Here is a 19,186-nt window from a genome sequence, read left to right on the forward strand (position 1 = left end):
AGGGCGTAGTAATACGTATCTGGCCTATAAGGCCCAGGGCACAGATACTTCTTAGTATGCCTTGTGCCAGAAAGGGGTTAATTCAGCCACCAGCAGAGACAAAGCATGCATTTGGCTTACAAGAGCTGTAACCGGATCCATACTAGAGTGTAGAGAAAGTATGGCCAGCAATAATGTCACGGTGTAACTGTGGGATAGCAGATGTGCACCTAGCTTTCCCTGTCACCAGGATTACCCCTGGAGGAGGGGATGCCTGAGCCTTGTTCCTTCCTATGCTCCTAAGTAGCACTAGTATGTACAGTGTATGGGGGAAATACAAACAAGACAGGGAAAAAGGGAAGCACAATGTGACGACACAGCATTTAATCTTAATTATCCAGACGTAAATTCAGGAGGTCAGGAGACATACGCTATTATGTTTAAGTTGACTTTTGAATTGATGTGTTTTTCTTTAGTTGGTCAAGAAACACAAACTATTATTTGTATATGCCTAGATGTTGACGCTTGATATTTACTGCAACTTATTGTCTGCTGACTTTGTAAGACAGAGATGCAGGTTCATTGAACAATGGATGTCTGCTAAATATGTTAACTGACAATTGTGTGGGCCCTGTGGGTTGTTGACCCACAAAACAGAGAAGATGAACTATGCAGATCGATTAAATGCTCAAACATTCAGAGTTAAATTCATCCCACCTCCCCACTGACCTGTGGATGATGTGGATCCACAGATGTGGATATAAAAAGAGATTTCTATTGTTCTGCAAGATTGCTCAGAGTGACTTGCTAGAGCAACAGCTAGGACTACATGGCTCCATCAAGAGGGACACAAATTTGACTCTACAGGATCCCAGCTTAGGGGGCCATAGCCCCAGCTGGAAGAACACAGATCTCCTCCATTGACCATCACTGCAACCCATGGATACGTTTGGAAAAGCCAGGATTCTGACCCTCCGGTCATCTGGCCCCATGGATATGTTCGGAGAAGACAGGTTGGGACCATCCGGTCACCTGGCCCCAAATAGACGTTTGGGAAAGCCATGATTATGATCCTCCAGTCACCTAGCCCAATGGATATGTTAAGAGAAACCAGATTGGGACCATCTAGTTGCCTGGCCCCATGGAAACATTTGGAGAAGCCAGGTTCGGACCATCCGGTCACCTATATACGTGCCTCAATGGACTGTCAGCTTCCTAAGCTTGTCTTTACCGCCTCTCTGTGGGTGCCTGCCAAAAGCGGGGTGTCACTGGTGGGGGTAGTCGGCCCTGGAAGCCCCGAAGTTGCAGCGAGTCAGCGGAAGGGTGAGACTGTAATTTTGCACCATCTCGGGTATTTTGCTGGGACTGTTCTATATGTTATTGACTTATTGTCTGTTTGGGGGTTCAATAAAGTATTGACACACTGTTTTACCCTCACCCTATGTTGTCTGCCCATGGGAGACCCCCGTGTCTCCACACACAATCACTCAACACTTTCTCAGGAAAATACACAAAGGAATATAAAGTGTAAAGTCCGAGAGTCAACAACGTATTATAAAGACACCTAGTGAAAAGGAAAAGGGTTGCTGGCATCACCTGCAAAGCAGAGCCAGATTAAATAGGAAAAGAGCAGACATGGCTGATTCTACCGCAGCATGTGACCAAAGGCAATCAACAACTTCAGCTCAGCAAAGATTAACTCTTGCTACCCTGCCTAGTAGCTGCAGCTCTAGGAGCTGATGCCAGAGTAACCCTGCGCTGATTATAGCTATCAATGGAGTTACAAGGAGGAATATAAGAATCTGTGGAATCCACAGATTCTGACGCCGCCATGACAGTTGGTGATGATTGAGAAAACGTCCATGTGACAGCTGCTACATATAACTTTAAAATCTATGATAGAAAATATTACATACTGAGTAATTTGTTTTGTTGCATTTTTATGGGCAGAAATCTTTTTTAAGAAAATGAAATATGATCTGGGCATGAAAATGCAACTCCTTAAGGATTTTAGATTATTAGTATATTGTATGGCTGTAGGTTGGCACCATTTGCCTCTATACTAACACAGCGCTTTTCGTGTGTGGGCAAAGTATGGCATCACATGTTGGAACTATTTTCCTCTATGTTGATGCAGTATAGCTGTATGGGCGAACTCTTGACACTGGTATTACGTGAGCGATGTTGGTAAAATTGGAAAATTATGGAGTAGGACACTATTGGAGTACTGTTTGCAATGTAATGTAGTATGCATAGTATAATTAGACAGGCACTGCATATACTATCAGGGGCTTACATAGAAATCATATCCTAAATGCCCCCTGCCCACACCCCAAAAGAAAAATATTGGGCGGAGTAGGTGGGGTCATGGCGCAAATAGGCATAGACACAGAAGGGCATATCTACCAATTTTTAAAAACAGAGAGAGGGACATGTATTGTGGCACTTATAAAATAATTTTGCCCATTGAAGCCCCTTAGTATTCTCACCCTCTATGATAAGTCTTTCATGGCTCCCATAAAGTATGATGCCAACAAAAATGCCCCCCAAACCCAATATGATACTCCCACAGTGAATTCCACACATATAGTATGATGCCCCCAACACAGTGATGTCCCCAAAGTACCCCCACACATTATAATGGCCCCTACACACATAATCATGTCCCCCACAGTCCCCCCAGACACATTAGGATGGACCCCACAGTCCCACTACACAGTATGATGGCCCACCATAGTCTTCTACACAGTATAATGGCCCCCACACAGCCCTCCACCATGTATAATGGCCCCATGCTTCATTCCAAATAGTATAATGGCTGCCATACAGCCCTCCATACACTATAATGATCCCCACACAGTCCTCCACATAGTATAAGGCCCCCACAGCCCTTAACACAGTATGATGACTCCTACACAGTATAATTGCCCCATACAGTAAAATGCCCTCCACAAAATACAGTGGCCACCACACAGTATAATGACCCCCACAGCCCTTCCCACACTATAATGGCCCCCACACAGCATAATGACCCACAGACAGCTCCCAACATATTATAATGGCCCCTACACATCCCTCCACACAGTGTAATGGTCCCCACTCAGCATAATGATCCTGACACAGCCCTCTACACAGTATGATCACTCTTACAGCACCCACACACACAGTGTGATGGCCCCCAAAGCTCCACATACTATTTCCTGATGTACCCCAAAGCTGGCCCCACATGCCCCTATACACAGTATGACAGTACCTCTATATATCCCAGGCAAACAGTATGTCAGGACTAGAACCCAGCAGCTCTTGTGCACCAGGTGGCAGTTTTTCCCTCTGAGCTATTCAGCTCACTGGACAATTCCTTGCTAAGCCAGACACTAGTACCTGTGTTGTTCCTGATTGCCTCCACCCTGTAATCTCCTGATTGAACACCCTACTTACACCTGGCATTGCACTTCCTTCCTTTAGAGATTATTGAGCTTCCAGCCTTTAGTCAAGCTCTCCTTCCACTTTCTGCTTGGTCCAACCTATACTGCTGCTCCCATATACCGACCTCTGGCTAATTCCTGTCTCTGCAACCTGCTTATCCTTCAAACTATACTGCTGCTCCCATGTACCGACCTTTGGTTAATTTCTGACTATGTGGTCTGCCAATGCTGCCCCTAATGGTTGCAATACCACTACTCCAACCCAGGTCTGTGCATCACACAGTATATCCAGTGTAGGAATCCACTCTTTTTGTTAGCGGCTAGCATACACATAGCCAATTTCTCTGGTCCGACAAGACAAGGTTTATTTAATTCATAAGCTCCCGAAAGACTCAAAACAAAAACAGGAGAAAACAGTTCTTACAACAAATATAAATGCAACACTCGGTCTCTACCAGAGAACAAACAGCTTTAGAGTCCTTTGGACTCTAAAGTTCATTTCTAAGACAGCTCAGCTGCCTTAAACAGGTCCTGTAAAGCTCGGACTGGAGCTATGGGAACGACCATTCCCACTCAAGCTCTTCTGATCGCTCCTAAAACCCAGACTCAAAATCTGGTCCCATTAAAAAAAACTTCTCAGCAACCTCATATTGCTGAAACTTTCATTTCTAGGACTTACATCACCAAAGCTAGCCACCTCAGTGACACATATCTCCCATTCAGGACTTTCCCACCTGAGACATCAGAGCTCAGATGCAGTGGGAATGCTGAAACAAATAGCTGATGGCTCCAGGATGAAGATATTATTGAAAGGCATCGGCACCGGACCCCTGGCTCATGGGCCCCATAGCGGCCCCAAGGTCTGCTACTATTAGCGGTACGTTACTGTATATCACCTTTTAACCACATGTAGAAAATAGATATTTATATCAGTCTCTGTGCATAAGATGGTGATCTATGGGTATTTTTCTTATTGAGGTACAGTACAGCGCCAGTGGCGTACCGCCAATGGCGGCAGGCCACACCACTGCTATGGGGCCCGTCAGCCGCGGGGCCCCGAAGCAGCGGGGAAACGAGGAAGATAGGTGAGTATTGTATTTATGGGGGAGGGGAGGTTGCGGCAGCGGAGGAGCGGGCACACGCAGTAGCAGCTGTTGCAGCTACCACGTGTGCCCGCTGCTAAAGGGAAATGAATATTCCCTCTTCTCCACTCCGATGGGCGTGGAGAAGAATGAATATGCATTCTCTTTAGCAGCGGGCACGGAGGAGCGCTGAGCCGCGGCTCCTGCTGACAGTGCCCGCTACTAAAGAGAATGCATATTCACTCTTCTCCATGCCCATAGTCCCGGCATGGAGAGGAGTGAATATGCCTGCAGCTCACATCAGTGTCTGAGAGCTTGCGCTGCTCAGATGCTGACAAGAGCTGCTGGCAGAAAGGACGAAGTGCTGGAGCAGAGGTGAGGAAGGAAGGTGAGTATAAGTGTTTATTTGTTTTATGTGTGCAGTGATTAGACCATGCATACCAGGATTGGGGGATGAGAGGGCCACACATATCAGGATTGGGGGATGAGGGGGCCACATATACCAGGATTGGGGTATGAGGGGGCAATGCATACCAGGATTAGGGGATGAGGAGGCCATGCATACCAGGATTGGGGGATGAGGGGTGCCATGTATACCAAGATTGGGGGATGAGGTGTGCCATACATACCAGTATAGGAGATGAGGGGTGCCATACATGCCAGGATTGGGGGATGAGGGGGCTGTACATACCAGGATTGGGGGATGAGGGGTGCTGTGCATACCAGGAATGGGGGATGAGGAGGTCATGCATACCAGGATTGGGGGATGAGGGGTGCCATACATACCAGGATTGGAGGATAAGGGCTGCCATGCATACCAGGATTGGGGGATGAGGGGTGCCATGCATACCAGGATTGGTGGATGAGGGGTGCCATGCATACCAGGATTAGGGGATGAGGGGTGCCATTCATACCAGGATTGGGGGATGAGGAGGCCATGAATACCAGGATTGGGGGATGAAGGGTGCCATGTATACCAGGATTGGGATGAGGGGTGCCATGCATACCAGGATTGGGGGATGAGGGGGCCATGCATACCAGGATTGGGGGTTGAGGGACACCATACATACCAGGATTGGGGATGAGGGGTGCCATGCATGCCAGGATTGGGGGATGAGGGGTGCCATGCATACCAGGATTGGGATGAGGGGTGCCATGCATACCAGGATTGGGGGATGAGCAGTGCCATGCATACCAGGATTGGGGGATGAGGGGTGCCATGCATACCAGGATTGGGGGATGAAGGGTGCCATGCATACAAGGATAGGGGGATGAGGGGTGCCATGCATACCAGGATTGGGATGAGGGGTGCCATGCATACCAGGATTGGGGGATGAGGGGGCCATGCATACCAGGATTGGGGGTTGAGGGGTGCCATACATACCAGGATTGGGATGAGGGGTGCCATGCATACCAGGATTGGGGGATGAGGGGTGCCATGCATACCAGGATTGGGGGTTGAGGGGTGCCATACATACCAGGATTGGGGATGAGGGGTGCCATGCATACCAGGATTGGTGATGAGGGAGCCATGCGTACCAGGATGGGGAAATTTACCAGTAGCTGCTGCATTTCCCACCCTAGGCTTATACTCGAGTCAATATGTTTTCCCAGTTTTTTGTGGTAAATTAGGGACCTCGGCTTATACTCGGGTCGGCTTATTTAAAATATATGGTATTTTAAAATCAGTGAGTATGTGGTGCCCATAATACTGCAGGACTGTGGGGTGCATTATACTATATGGGGGCTGCATTTTACCCTATGGGGTGTGTAATATACTGTATGGAGGACTATGAGGAGTGCATTATATTCTATGGAGGACCATTGGAAGTTCGTTATACTATATGGAGGATTATGGGGGGCGCATTATACTATATGGAGGATTATGGGTGGCGTATTATACTATATAGAAGACTATGTGGGGCCATTATAATATTTTGAGGGCTATGTGGGGGCCATTATACTGTATGAAAGCAATTATACGGTGTGAAGGATTGTGTGGGGTCCATCATACTGTTTGGAGGGCTGTATGGGGCCATTATACTGTATGTAGGCCCATTATACTGTATGGAGGGCTGTGTGGGAGTCACAGTTGGGGGATCATACTATGTCGGGGTCACCATACATTGCCTTGGGAGTTGAGGTGGGGCACAGTAGGGTCATTATACTGTGCATGTAGAGGCTAATGTGGAGGAATGCACCATGGGGCAATGATACTGTGTTTGGGGAGCACTTTTATTGACATCATACTTTATGAGGGCAATGAAAGAAGAATCTAGGACTTCAATAGGAGGAAATTTACTATGTAAAGGCTGGAAAATTGTGAGATCTGCTCTTCTGTGACACAGACAAATATTTATTTATTTTTTTGTGGGGGATGTCCAATTAGAGCTTCTGCTATGGGGCCCCATGATTTCTATGTACGCCCCTGTACTGCGCTATCCAACAACTGTTCTACATTCTGTCAATGTATTCATATATTAGAGTTACTAGCTAGAAAGTTTGAGAAATTTTCAATGGCACAGTAATGCAATGCATACTGGTAACCAGCTTTACTTTGTCAGAAGCTTGTGAGGTTTGTCTAGTTAATAAATTAGATATTTTCAACATAACAGAAGTCTTCTTTACCTTATTGCCACATATTGTAACAATATGGAGAAGAAAATCCTATTCTCCAGGACTGTACTTCTGATAATATACAATGTGTCTATTTTACGTCACTACAGGATGAATAGGAATTTGGGACCCTTCAGTTACAGGACTTTCATTGTATGTAGAATTGACGAATATGAAAAGTACAAAGCATGTCATTTCTTACAGTTTGTACAGTTGAATAATTCATTCCATATATAATGGATTTGCAGTGTTTCAGGAAGAAACTTCAGGGAAAGTCCTACATTTATAATTTATAATGAAAAGAAATAGTCTACTGTATATTACAATTATAATTCCCCCTAAGGCATGTTCACATTATCCAATATATTGCAGTCACAGACATTCTGAAATTTTGGAGTACAAACTCAATCAATGGAGGTATAGCTGCCTTATACAGTATTATGCATATATTATATATCCCATTAGTGTTTTTGGACTTTATATAACTTTATGATATATTTAAAATAATCACATAAATGCAAAGAGGGTTTAACTTTGCATTTAGCAAAGTATTTTTAAGCTATCTATGCTTTTGATAACACCATTAATTTCACAGCACTTTACAAAAATCATCATTAGCGATGGGCGAACCCGAACAGTAAAGTTCGGGGTCCATACCGAACACCTAGTATCCGTGCACGAACCCCAAACAAGGACTTCTCCAGGAAGTCTGTGTTACTTTTTGGGTTTGGCAAACCGAACATCGGGTGTTTCCAACACTGTCATCTGTGTGACAGCGTGAGAAACACTAGCGGCTCTGATTGGCGGTAAGTTTGTTACTGCTGGTCAGAACTCTGCAGTTCCCACGCTGTCAGATGACAGCATGTAAGCCAGCAGCTCTGACCAGCAGTTGAAACCCCCAGCTGTCAGCTGTATATTGGCTGGCTATCAAAAATTGATGGGTCCCCGCAAATTTTTTTTTAACTATTTAAATAAATGATTTAAAGAAATGGCTTGGGGTTCCCCACATTTTTGACAACCAGCCAAGCTAAAGCAGACAGCTGGGGACTGGTATTCTCAGACTGGGAATGCGCTATGCATATTGCCAATCTCCAGCCTAATAATAGCAGCCCGTAGCCGCACCAGAAAAGGCAGATCTATTAGATGCACCAATTATGGCGCTTTGCCTGGCTCTTTCCACATGCCCTGGTACAATGGCAAGTGGAGAAATAAGTTTGGGGTTGATGTCAGCTGTTTTATGGCCGCTGACATCAAGCCCAGGGGTTAGTAATAGAAAGGCGTCTATAAGACGCACCCATTACTAACCTCATAGTCAGATTGTAATAAAAACAAAGCAAGAATAAAGTCCTTTATTTGAAATAAAAACTCCTCACCCTCTTTTACCCATTTATACACAAAAAATAAAAAAGCTAAATTATACTCACCTTTCTGCCGATAATCCATTGATGCCCATTTCCCACTGTAAAATACAAAAAATAATAAAACACCATATTTTTCACCTGTCCGACGATAATCCATTAATGGACATGTCCCACAATGGTCCAGATGAGATGGTCCATGCGACCACTCTCCATGCCAGCAGAAACACACTGAGATAGGAGCATGATTATGCTCCTGCAGTGTGTAGTGGTGACGTGAGAAAGGTCACCAGAGTTCATAGCTGATGAACCCCAGTCACCTGACTGACGTCTGCACTTGTGAGAGCTTTCTCACGCAGCGAGCGGTGATGTCAATGAGGTGACCGGGGTTCATCAGTTATGAACTCTGGGGACCTTTCTCACGTCAACGCTACACACTACAGGAGCATTCTCACACTCCTGTCTCAGTGAGTTCTGGCTGGCTTGCTGAGCGGTCGCATCATGCCACCGCTCAACAAACCACCCAGATGTAGCAGAGCTGGAGTTCTTCGTGGGACAGATATGGATTATCTTCTCGTCGGACAGTTGAGGAATATGCTGTTTTTTATTTTTTATTTTTTTTTAAATAAATGAGTAAAAGAGGGTGGGGAATTTTATTTCATATAAAGGACTTTATTCTTTCTGTGTCTTTATTACAATAAGACTATGGGGATAGTAATGAGGGCGTCTTACAGACGCCTCTCCATTACTAGCCTGTGGGCTTGATGTCAGCTGGCATTGCAAAGCTGACATCAACCCCGCAACTATTACTCCACTTGCCACCACACCAGGGCAAGTTGGAAAAGCGAGGTTAAGCCCCAGAATTGGCACATCTAATGGATGTGCCATTTCTGGGGTGGCTGAGAGCTGAAGGAAGGTGTATAGTCTGTGCTCTCACTATCCCCCCATCCATGGTTTTGCAGTTATACATGGCATGAAGCTAAAATATGGACTGAAATGTCCTGATGGCAGTGGTGAATTAAGAGTAGCCAGGGCGCCGGGCAGTTTAGAAGGCATGGGCCCCCGCCCCCGCTGACAGAAATAACGGTGCGCGTAGCAAGGCACGCACATTTTCCCTTATGTACAGAACTATATCTAACATAGCGATATACATAATAGAGCAGGGTGGGAGATTAATTTTCACAAGGGGCCACATATTAATTATAATTATTTTTTATATTAATTGTATGACTTAATATTGAGCAGAATTAAGTATGTTGACATCCCCATATACAAAATATGAGCCCCCACATAGACCCCTCGATCAACAACCAAAGCAATCAGCCTATGGGGCCCTTATAGATGTAAACCATAACAAAAAAAAAAACCTAAAAAATTCTCTCTTTAATTATTTTAAAAACTCAATACATAAAGACATTAGTGATGAGTGAACTTGCTCGGATAACTTGTTATCCCTGCATGTGACGCGCCCCCTGGGCTGTGGGGTACCCGGTGCCGGGCCGGTAGATGCTGGGGGTTGTAGTCACTGTGGCGGTGACCCGGACCGTGACCCAGGGCGTTGAATCCAAGGGGAATGATAAGTATAGGTTTTTATAATGTCCGACTACGCCACCTGTGGAATGCGGCTAATGGAGGCCGCTGCTGTGGAACAGTCCTCTGAAGCTGATGGTTTTGCAGCAAGGGTGGTATAACTCCCCACAGGAAGAGTTAGCTTCAGGGCAGTGTGTGGATGATGGTGGTTGTGCAGGGTGTCAGTAATAACCACAGAGTCAGTATAGTGCAGTCCCAGGGTCTTTACTCACAGTTGTCAATTAGGCAAGCATGGACTGGAGTACTGGCTAGAAGTAAGAGTTCGGTCAGCCTGGAAGCAAACATAGAGTCTTCCTTGCCAGGTGGAGTTGTAGGCCTGCCCTTCTCACTATACTCTTTGGCTTTACTGCTTGTAGCTGTGTTGTAGCCCACGTCCCTGAGTGTAACGTTCTGTGCTCACCCGTATGGCTGGCAGCTCGGGCCTTGTGCATGCGTCGCTCCTCTGTGGCGATGCTGGTCCCTCTGTGCTGCTGAGCCTCCGGGCATCTGATGGGGCTAGGAGACCTGCAATCTCCTGCCCTGCGGTATCTGCTGCTGGGCCTGCAGTGCCCCACAGCCTCGGACTCCGGTGTCCGGTCCTCTGTGATGATCAGCTAGGACGAGCTTCTTCAGCTCCAGTCCCTAGCTCCTCTCTCCTCGATGTCCTAAACTCAACTCCTCACTAAACTAACTAACCCCGCCTCCAGATCCAGTTGCCAAGAGGAGGGGCCTCCCCTTGCTGGTCTGGAGCCAGGAAGTGTTGCATGTATAGTGTACCTGACTAAAAGGACCCCTGCTTGCTTCCAGGTATGGCATTACCTCTTTTGAGGGAGGCAATACCACTGTGGCAACCGGACCCTCAGGGGTGCCACATTCCCCCCTAGTTAACTTCAGTACTCCGGGACTGAGAATATTTTTCAAAAGTAACAAATAACATTAACAATAACAGGCACATTAGAAAATTTACAAACATTACAGTCTTTAACAGGTTACAGTATAATCTACAACCAGGTGTCCATTCCACTGAGCAAGGTACAATTTGAGGGACCCATCCAAAACCCTCAACGGAGGCCCTGGGGTGGCTACAGGGCATAGATGATCCAAATGTTGGACCACGTCTCCAGCCACCTCCAACGAGTTTTTGTTCAGTGGTCTTTCAATAAGGGGCACTTTAACAAGTGCAACTATTTACAATGGAGAGTTCTCTGGTTATTCACCGTCCATAACCTACAAGTCTCTGGACCCTTTTCGGGTAACTGGATAAACACACATTAAACATTTCAAATTTGCAATGTATACAGCATACATTTCAATACCGCTCTACCCTGGTCCCTTGTGTCTACCCCTGGTGTGGTGGGTTCAGTGTGAACTACACTACGGGTAGTTTGAGGTAGTACTGGTAGGTTGGGCAATTTCCTACGAACTCTTTGGCTCACCGTGGGTACGACAGGTTCACTACTAGCGGAGGGTAGATTCTCCTGGTCTGCTGATGATGAAACTTCTGTCTCTGGGGCCGACTGGTCTTCCAGCTGTTCTGGGACTTCTACAGCTTCCGGTGAGGCTGCTTGGAGAAAGGTAATGACCGGTACTACAATTGCATTGTTCACCTGTGTCCACGACCGGGGAAATTCTCCGAGTACTGTTTGGACCACTTCCTCCACTTCTTCTGTGGGTTGAGGGTCATCTTGATCTTCTTTAGTGTGTTTTAACTGCTCAGGACATATCTTCAAGTGGCCTCTTGAGACTGCCGCTGAAGTTTCTCCTCCATATTTGCTGATGAGGCACACTTTGGTGTTATCGTAACTCGAGGGTAAGATGGTGTACGGCTCTACCTCCCACTGGTCATCTAGTTTTGTGGAGTCGTCTCTTTTGTCTTAAGGACTTGCTCTCCAGGTAACAAGGGGACAGCAGGTGCGTGTTGATTATAAGTTTTCTCTTGCTTTTGTCTTGCCTGGGACAAACTTCTTTCAACACTCTCTTGCACTTTGCGGTATTGTTGCTGCCGCTCGGTATCCCAATCCGCATCTGGTGAGGTTGTCTCTGGTGTTAGGACTCCCATGTCCAAGTCGATGGGCAGCTTGCCAGGTCTTGCTCTCATCAGGTAAGCGGGTGTACAGTTGGTGGAGTTCACCGGGATGTGGTTGTATAGGTCCACCAAATCTGGCAACTTCTCTGGCCACAGGCTGCGTTCTTCAAGGGGCAACGTCTTCAACAGGTCTATCACCACCTGGCTCATCTTCTCACACAACCCGTTGGTTTGGGGGTGATATGGCGTTGTCCTGATTTTCTTGCAGCTGTACAGGTTGCAGAATTCCTGGAACACCTCCGCTTCGAAGGCTGGACCTTGGTCAGTAAGCACACGGTCAGGGTAACCATGCGGGCGACAGAAGTGCTGTTGGAAAGCTTTGGCTGCCGTCTGAGCCGTCTGATCTTTCACTGGCACTACTACCAGGAACCAGGAGTAGTGGTCTACTATGGTGAGAGCGTAGACATAGCCTGACCTGCTTGGGGCTAGCTTCAAGTGGTCCAAGGCTACCAGTTCAAGTGGCTGTTTGGTGATGATGGGCTGCAGGGGAGCCCTCTGGCTGTCACGGTCTTTTCGTGTCAGGCTGCATGGTCCGCATTCTCGACACCATCTCTCGATTGCTTTCCTCATGCCAGCCCAGTAGAATTGCTCACGTAGCAAGACTTCCAACTTCTTCCACCCGAAGTGTCCTGCTCTATCGTGGTACGCTTCTAAGACCATCGACGCATCCCGCCTCGGGACTACCACCTGCCAGACCAGTTCATGTGTCCGGGAGTTGATGCTTCTTCGACACAGCTTCCCTTCGTAGATGAACAGCTTACCCTTCTTCCACAACTGTTTGGTCTCCTCTGGAGCATCTGGATCAGGGTGCGAGTCAGCTTGTGTCAGCAACTCCTTGACTAGGCGGACAGCCGGGTCACTATCCTGTGTCTCTGCCCATCCATGGTGGGGCAATGGATTGAACATGGCCTCTCTGTTGGCGGAGCACCTGTCCTTTACACAATGGGAGCACTGGATCACCCCATGACGGTGGAAAGCGGGGATCTCTATCTCCTCCAGCTCTTCTGGATCTTCTCCCCCATCTGGCAAGTTGGGCATCCTGGACAGCGCATCAGCGCTTGCATTCTTGTGCCCCGCCCGATACTTGATGGTGAACTCGTAGTTAGATAGTCGGGCCATCCATCGTTGTTCCAGGGCACCAATCTTCACAGTTTACAGGTGGGTCAGCGGGTTATTGTCCGTGAAGACCGTGAATTTGGAGGAGGCGAGATAGTGCTTGAAGCGCTCTGTCACAGCCCAGACTACGGCAAGGAACTCCAACTTGAAGGAACTGTAGTTATCGGGGTTCCTTTCCGTGGGCTGGAGCTTCCTGCTGGCATAGGCAATCACTCTTTCTCTGCCTTGCTGTATCTGGGACAGCACCGCTCCTAGTCCCACGTTGTTCGCGTCTGTATGGAGTATGAAGGGTTGGCCATAGTCGGGGTAGGCTAGGACTTCGTCTCCCGTGAGAGCTATCTTCAGTCTGCTGAAGGATTCTTCTTCCAGCTTATCCCATGTGAATGGAGGCTTCGGGTTTTTGGCCTTCCTGGACTGGCCTACTAGGAGGTCCTGCATGGGTGCCGCTATCTTGGTGAAGTCTTTGATAAACCTTCGGTAGTAGCCTACCAACCCGAGGAACTGCCGCACTTCCTTTATAGTGGAGGGTCTTGGCCAGTCCTTGATTACTGTGACCTTGTCAGGGTCTGGTGCTACACCTTCGGCGCTTACCACTTGACCTAGGTACTGTACCTTGGGCTTCAACAGGTGGCATTTTGACGGCTTCACCTTCAGGCCAAAACCAGCTAGGGCTTCAAACACCTCTGCCAGGTGCTTCAGGTGGTCTTCATAGGACTTGGAGTAGACAATGACGTCATCCAGGTATGGCAAGACTGTCTCGAAGTTCTTGTGTCCTAGACAGCACTCCATCAACCGCTGGAAGGTTCCTGGGGCATTGCAGAGCCCGAATGGCATGCAGTTGAACTCGCTGAGGCCCATCGGCGTTGTAAATGCAGTCTTTTCTTTATCCGCCTCTGCTACAGGAACCTGCCAATACCCACTGGTGAGATCCAAAGTAGAGAAATAATTAGCAGATCTTAATGCAGCTAGTGACTCCTCAATCCTGGGTAATGGGTAGGCATCTTTATGTGTAATGCGGTTAATTTGCCTGTAGTCAACACACATTCTCATTGTACCATCCTTTTTCCTGACGAGAACTAATGGAGCTGCCCAGGGGCTACAACTATCTCTTATGAGCCCAGCCTCCTTCATCTCCCGTAATATCCCTTTGGCACATTGATAGTGAGCTGGGGTTACAGGCCGGTACCGCTCCTTAATGGGTGGATGATCTCCCGTGGGGATATGGTGTTGTACCCCTTTTACCTGACCGAAATTGGGTGGGTGTTTGCTGAAGACCCGCTCATACTCCTGGACCACCCGGTATACTCCATGTTTTTGGTGCTGAGGGGTGGAGTCAGTGCCCACGTGTAGCTTCTGACACCAGTCCTCCATCTGTCCCTTGGAGCCATTTTCCTCCGCCGGTTTGGATAGAGGTAAGGGTTCCACTGCCTTTATAGAGTTGTTACTGACGGTGAATAATTTGGCAAGGGTAGCATACCGGGGCAAATGGACCTCTTTCTCCCCACAATTCAGGATGCGGACTGGCACTCTCCCATGGCGGACATCAACTACCCCCCTGGCTGTCAAGATGATGGGCCTACTGTCAGAGTATACGGGCTCTACCAGGGCCTGGTAATCTTGACCCCTGAGACCGATTGCTGCCCGACACCATATCAACATTTCACTTCTAGGGGGCATGGCAATGGGGAATGGGTCACTCATCCTGACACTGCCAATTTCACCACCAGACAGTTCTACCTGTTGACTTCTCATCAGGGCTCTGATTTCTCTCTGCAGAACCCACTGCTGACTGGAACTGGCAGTCTCCGCGACCTGCTGTAACAAGACATTAATTTCTTAAAGACAATTTTCAATGACATTAGTGCCTAAGGTTATCATGGGATGACTTTCTCGGCGATCAATGTCAACAATTATCATTCTTTGTGATGGCAACTCCACTCTGCCAACCTTTATGGTCACTTCTTTATACCCCACCTGAGGCAAGGGATGACCATTGCTGGCATAGATGCTCAGATGTTCATCTGGACGGCGGGTAATGTCCGAATCAGTCCAGTATCGTTTATAAAGAATGTATGGCATAGTGGTCACCTGGGATCCGGTGTCCAGCAACGCGCTCATTGGGATGCCATCAAGCACGACAGGTAGGACCGGCCGTCCTCCCACGTACTTATCTCGCCAGCTTTGTGGGCCTGGTGATCTTACTCCTGGGGGTTGGCCCTCTGCCCCAGGTTTTGCTCGTTTAAATTACAGTACCTTGCATAGTGTCCTGCCTTGTGACAGCGGCGGCAGATGGGTTGTCCGTCCTGGTCGTAGCGGTCGCTGTTCCTCTCTCTGGTTGGTGGAATCCTTCTCTGTCGTCGCCACGGGACATCCTCTGGACTGGAAGCCAGCTGGATCTTTTCCTTGGGGGACACTTGCATGGACTGCACCGTTTTGGCCAGTGCAGCTACACTCTTAGTCAGCTCCTGGACCTGAAGGTGCAGGTCTGTAGATGGGGCATTGTCTAGAGTCTGTGCATCAGCCCCTACAGGTTCTGGGGAAAAGGATGCCACCTCCTGGTGGTATGTGATAGCTGGGCGCCGGTGGGATGTAGCGCCACCTGGTGTTGACTCTCACAGCACCCGGATGGCTCTGCAAAGTCCAGATCAGGGTTTTGCAGAGCCATTATGCGCAGCTGTGTCCGGTGAGCGCTGGACAGGAGCCCCTCAATAAACTGCTCAGTTAGCAATCTGTCCTCATCTCGCACACTGTCGGGGTCTACTTGTTTCATGGCCCGCAGCGCCTCCTGCAGGTTTAAAGCATAGTTCCGTACACTGTCCTGCACCCTTTGTTTGCACCTGTAAAACTTCATTTTTATTTCAGCTGCAGTGCGGGTGTCAAAGGTGTCCTTCAGTCGGGTCAGTATTTCTTTCACTGTACCTTTGTCTCGGCCTGGCCAGGACTTCACTTCTCTCTGGGCTGCTCCGATTAGCTGGCCTATGAGGATGCTTACTTTCTGCTCCTCAGACAGGGGGTACACTTTAAATGGACTGCGCAGTCTTTCCTCAAAATCACTCAGGGTGTGCGACTCTCCTGAGTACTGGGGCAACCACGCCGCCCCAGGTATGTATGGCATCGATAACGGCATTACCGTGGCAGCGGCCGCGCCTGCGGCTGAACTTTCCTCCATGTTGGGCGTCTTCCTCCCCACTAGTGAACCGTGGCCTACCTTCTTTCACCTTGCTCCTGGTAGGCCACAGTTCCGCCGGTGACGGTCTCCTTCAGGACCTGGCGTCGCACGCGTCTGACGTAAGCGCTCACTGGGGCTCCTTCCAGGACCTGGCGCTGCGTCAGTGCGTGAGGCGGGGCTTGGGCTTCGCGCGCTTCCAGCGGTTACGCCCCTCTTCTTCCCGTAAATGGCGGACAATGGCGGGAAACAGCGGCAATTGGCGTGAAACTTCACCACGGTATGCGACACAGTTCTTTAAGGCGCACAGTACCCGGTGGCAACGGGCAAGAAATCCTGCCGACTAAGCCAAAGTTGACACGCCCCCTGGGCCGTGGGGTACCCGGTGCCGGGCCGGTAGATGCTGGGGGTTGTAGTCACTGTGGCGGTGACCCGGACCGTGACCCAGGGCGGTCAATCCAAGGGGAATGATAAGTATAGGTTTTTATAGTGTCCGACTACGCCACCTGTGGAATGCGGCTAATGGAGGCCGCTGCTGTGGAACAGTTCTCTGAAGCTGACGGTTTTGCAGCAAGGGTGGTATAAATCCCCACAGGAAGAGTTAGCTTCAGGGCAGTGTGTGGATAATGGTGGTTATGCAGGGTGTCAGTAATAACCACAGAGTCAGTATAGTGCAGTCCCAGGGTCTTTACTCACAGTTGTCAATTAGGCAAGCATGGACTGGAGTACTGGCTAGAAGTAAGAGTCTGGTCAGCCTGGAAGCAAACATAGAGTCCTCCTTGCCAGGTGGAGTTGTAGGCCTGCCCTTCTCACTATACTCTTTGGCTTTACTGCTTGTAGCTGTGTTGTAGCCCACGTCCCTGAGTGTAACATACTCTGCTCACTTGTATGGCTGGCAGCTCGGGCCTTGTGCATGCGTCGCTCCTCCGTGCTGCTGAGCCTCCGGGCGTCTGATGGGGCCAGGAGACCTGCAATCTCCTGCCCTGCGGTATCTGCTGCTGGGCCTGCAGTGCCCCACAGCCTCGGACTCCGGTGTCCAGTACTCTGTGATGATCAGCTAGGACGAGCTTCTTCAGCTCCAGTCCCTAGCTCCTCTCTCCTCGATGTCCTAAACTCAACTCCTCACTAAACTAACTAACCCCACCTCCAGATCCAGTTGCCAAGGGGAGGGGCCTCCCCTTGCTGGTCTGGAGCCAGGAAGTGTTGCATGTATAGTGTACCTGACTAAAAGGACACCTGCTTGCTTCCAGGTATGGCATTACCTCTTTTGAGGGAGGCAATACCACTGTGGCAACCGGACCCTCTGGGGTGCCACACATGCTTGGGTGTTATCCGAGTATCTTGTTGTGCTCGGATAATATGTTCAAGTCCCTGCAGCTGCATGTTTTGCGGCTGTTAGGCAATCTTCTCAGGTGTTGCGGCTGTGTAACCCCAAAACATGAAGTCGCAGGGATTCAAACATATTATCCAAGCACGACAAAGATACTCCAATAACACCCGAGCATGCAGGGAAGACATACTGTACATACAAACATATTTGCACATTTTGCACATCAAAACAGTGATTTAAAAAAAAGAGCAGAAATGAGGGGAGATGGGGATTAGTTTTGCCCTTCACAATTCCCTTCCTGACAGCGGAGGTTGGCCTCCTAAGTTTGTAATGGTACGGCGCCCCAGCTCCTCGTCAACTGCCCCTATGTAGCCCGACCACTACTCTATCTGACCAGGCATCCTCTATAGTTTATCAGATAATATATAATGAACATATTGGAAGATGGCTGCCGGACATGTCCTTGAGGGGAGATATGTATGTCTCGCCCAGGGGGATATAGGGGACTCGGTACCCGGGCCTTTTACCTTGTTTAGGATGTCACGGCAGTCGGCTCCCGGGCCCGTACTCTGGGGTCTCTCTTGAAAAGGGGTTTTAGTGTACAGTTTGTCTCGTGACGCCACCTGTGGCTTCCGGTAATAGTTACCGGCGCTGCTGCAGACCTCCGGGGGTGATGGGATGGCAGCTGGGATGTTTCTGCTCCCCACAGGCGGAGCGGGCCCCCGGGACAGTGTAGGTGCAGATGGTGATGCTGGGCGTTGCAGTGCAGAAGAGATGGCGCAGCAAGAGTAACTGACAGAGACAGGAGATTCACTTCAGTACCTTTACTGGTGCGGATGTCAGGTATGGTCCAGGGTACTCGGTAGGAAGGGTGCACTTCTGGACTCTCCCCAGTGAGCGGGTATAAGGCCTCCTGGTCCGTTTCTCCCTCTCTCTCTAAGCTCCTGGCCAGCCTGCAACTGGGCCTAGCTTCTGTGTTGTGTCGTTCCCTCACCTGTCGCTTGGTAGTAGGACCTTTCTCTGGCAACCACTATCCCTGGATGCCGGGGCCTTCATGGTTCCTAGTCCTGTAAAGGGTTTAGCTTCAGATCGACCGGGGATCTGTAATCCTCCTGGTATGCTGGTAGTCCCTACTGGGTATAGAGGACCCTGTCGGCGTGGACCCGGTGTCCGGATTATGTCTTGGGGTGAGCCTGTGATGCTCCTCTGCCCCCTTAACTCCTTTCTCCTCTTTGCCTCCGGCCACACTCGGGGCCCTCAGTACACAGCAGCCCACGTGCTGCTTCTTCACTGGTCTAAGTGCCAGCACACTATCTGACTTTCTGACTGAACTCTCAGACTGAACTGAACTGCCTGACTCCACCCTCCATATATATATATCCCTAACAGGGCTCCCTCTGGTGGTATGAGGTGGAAGGGTGGAGGTGTTTGTTTGTAGTGAGGGCCTCTTGTGGAGAAG

This window comes from Phyllobates terribilis, unplaced genomic scaffold (genome assembly GCF_046119375.1).
Source record: "Phyllobates terribilis strain yellow unplaced genomic scaffold, ASM4611937v1 Scaffold_3__8_contigs__length_932513732, whole genome shotgun sequence".
NCBI lineage: Eukaryota > Metazoa > Chordata > Amphibia > Anura > Dendrobatidae > Phyllobates > Phyllobates terribilis.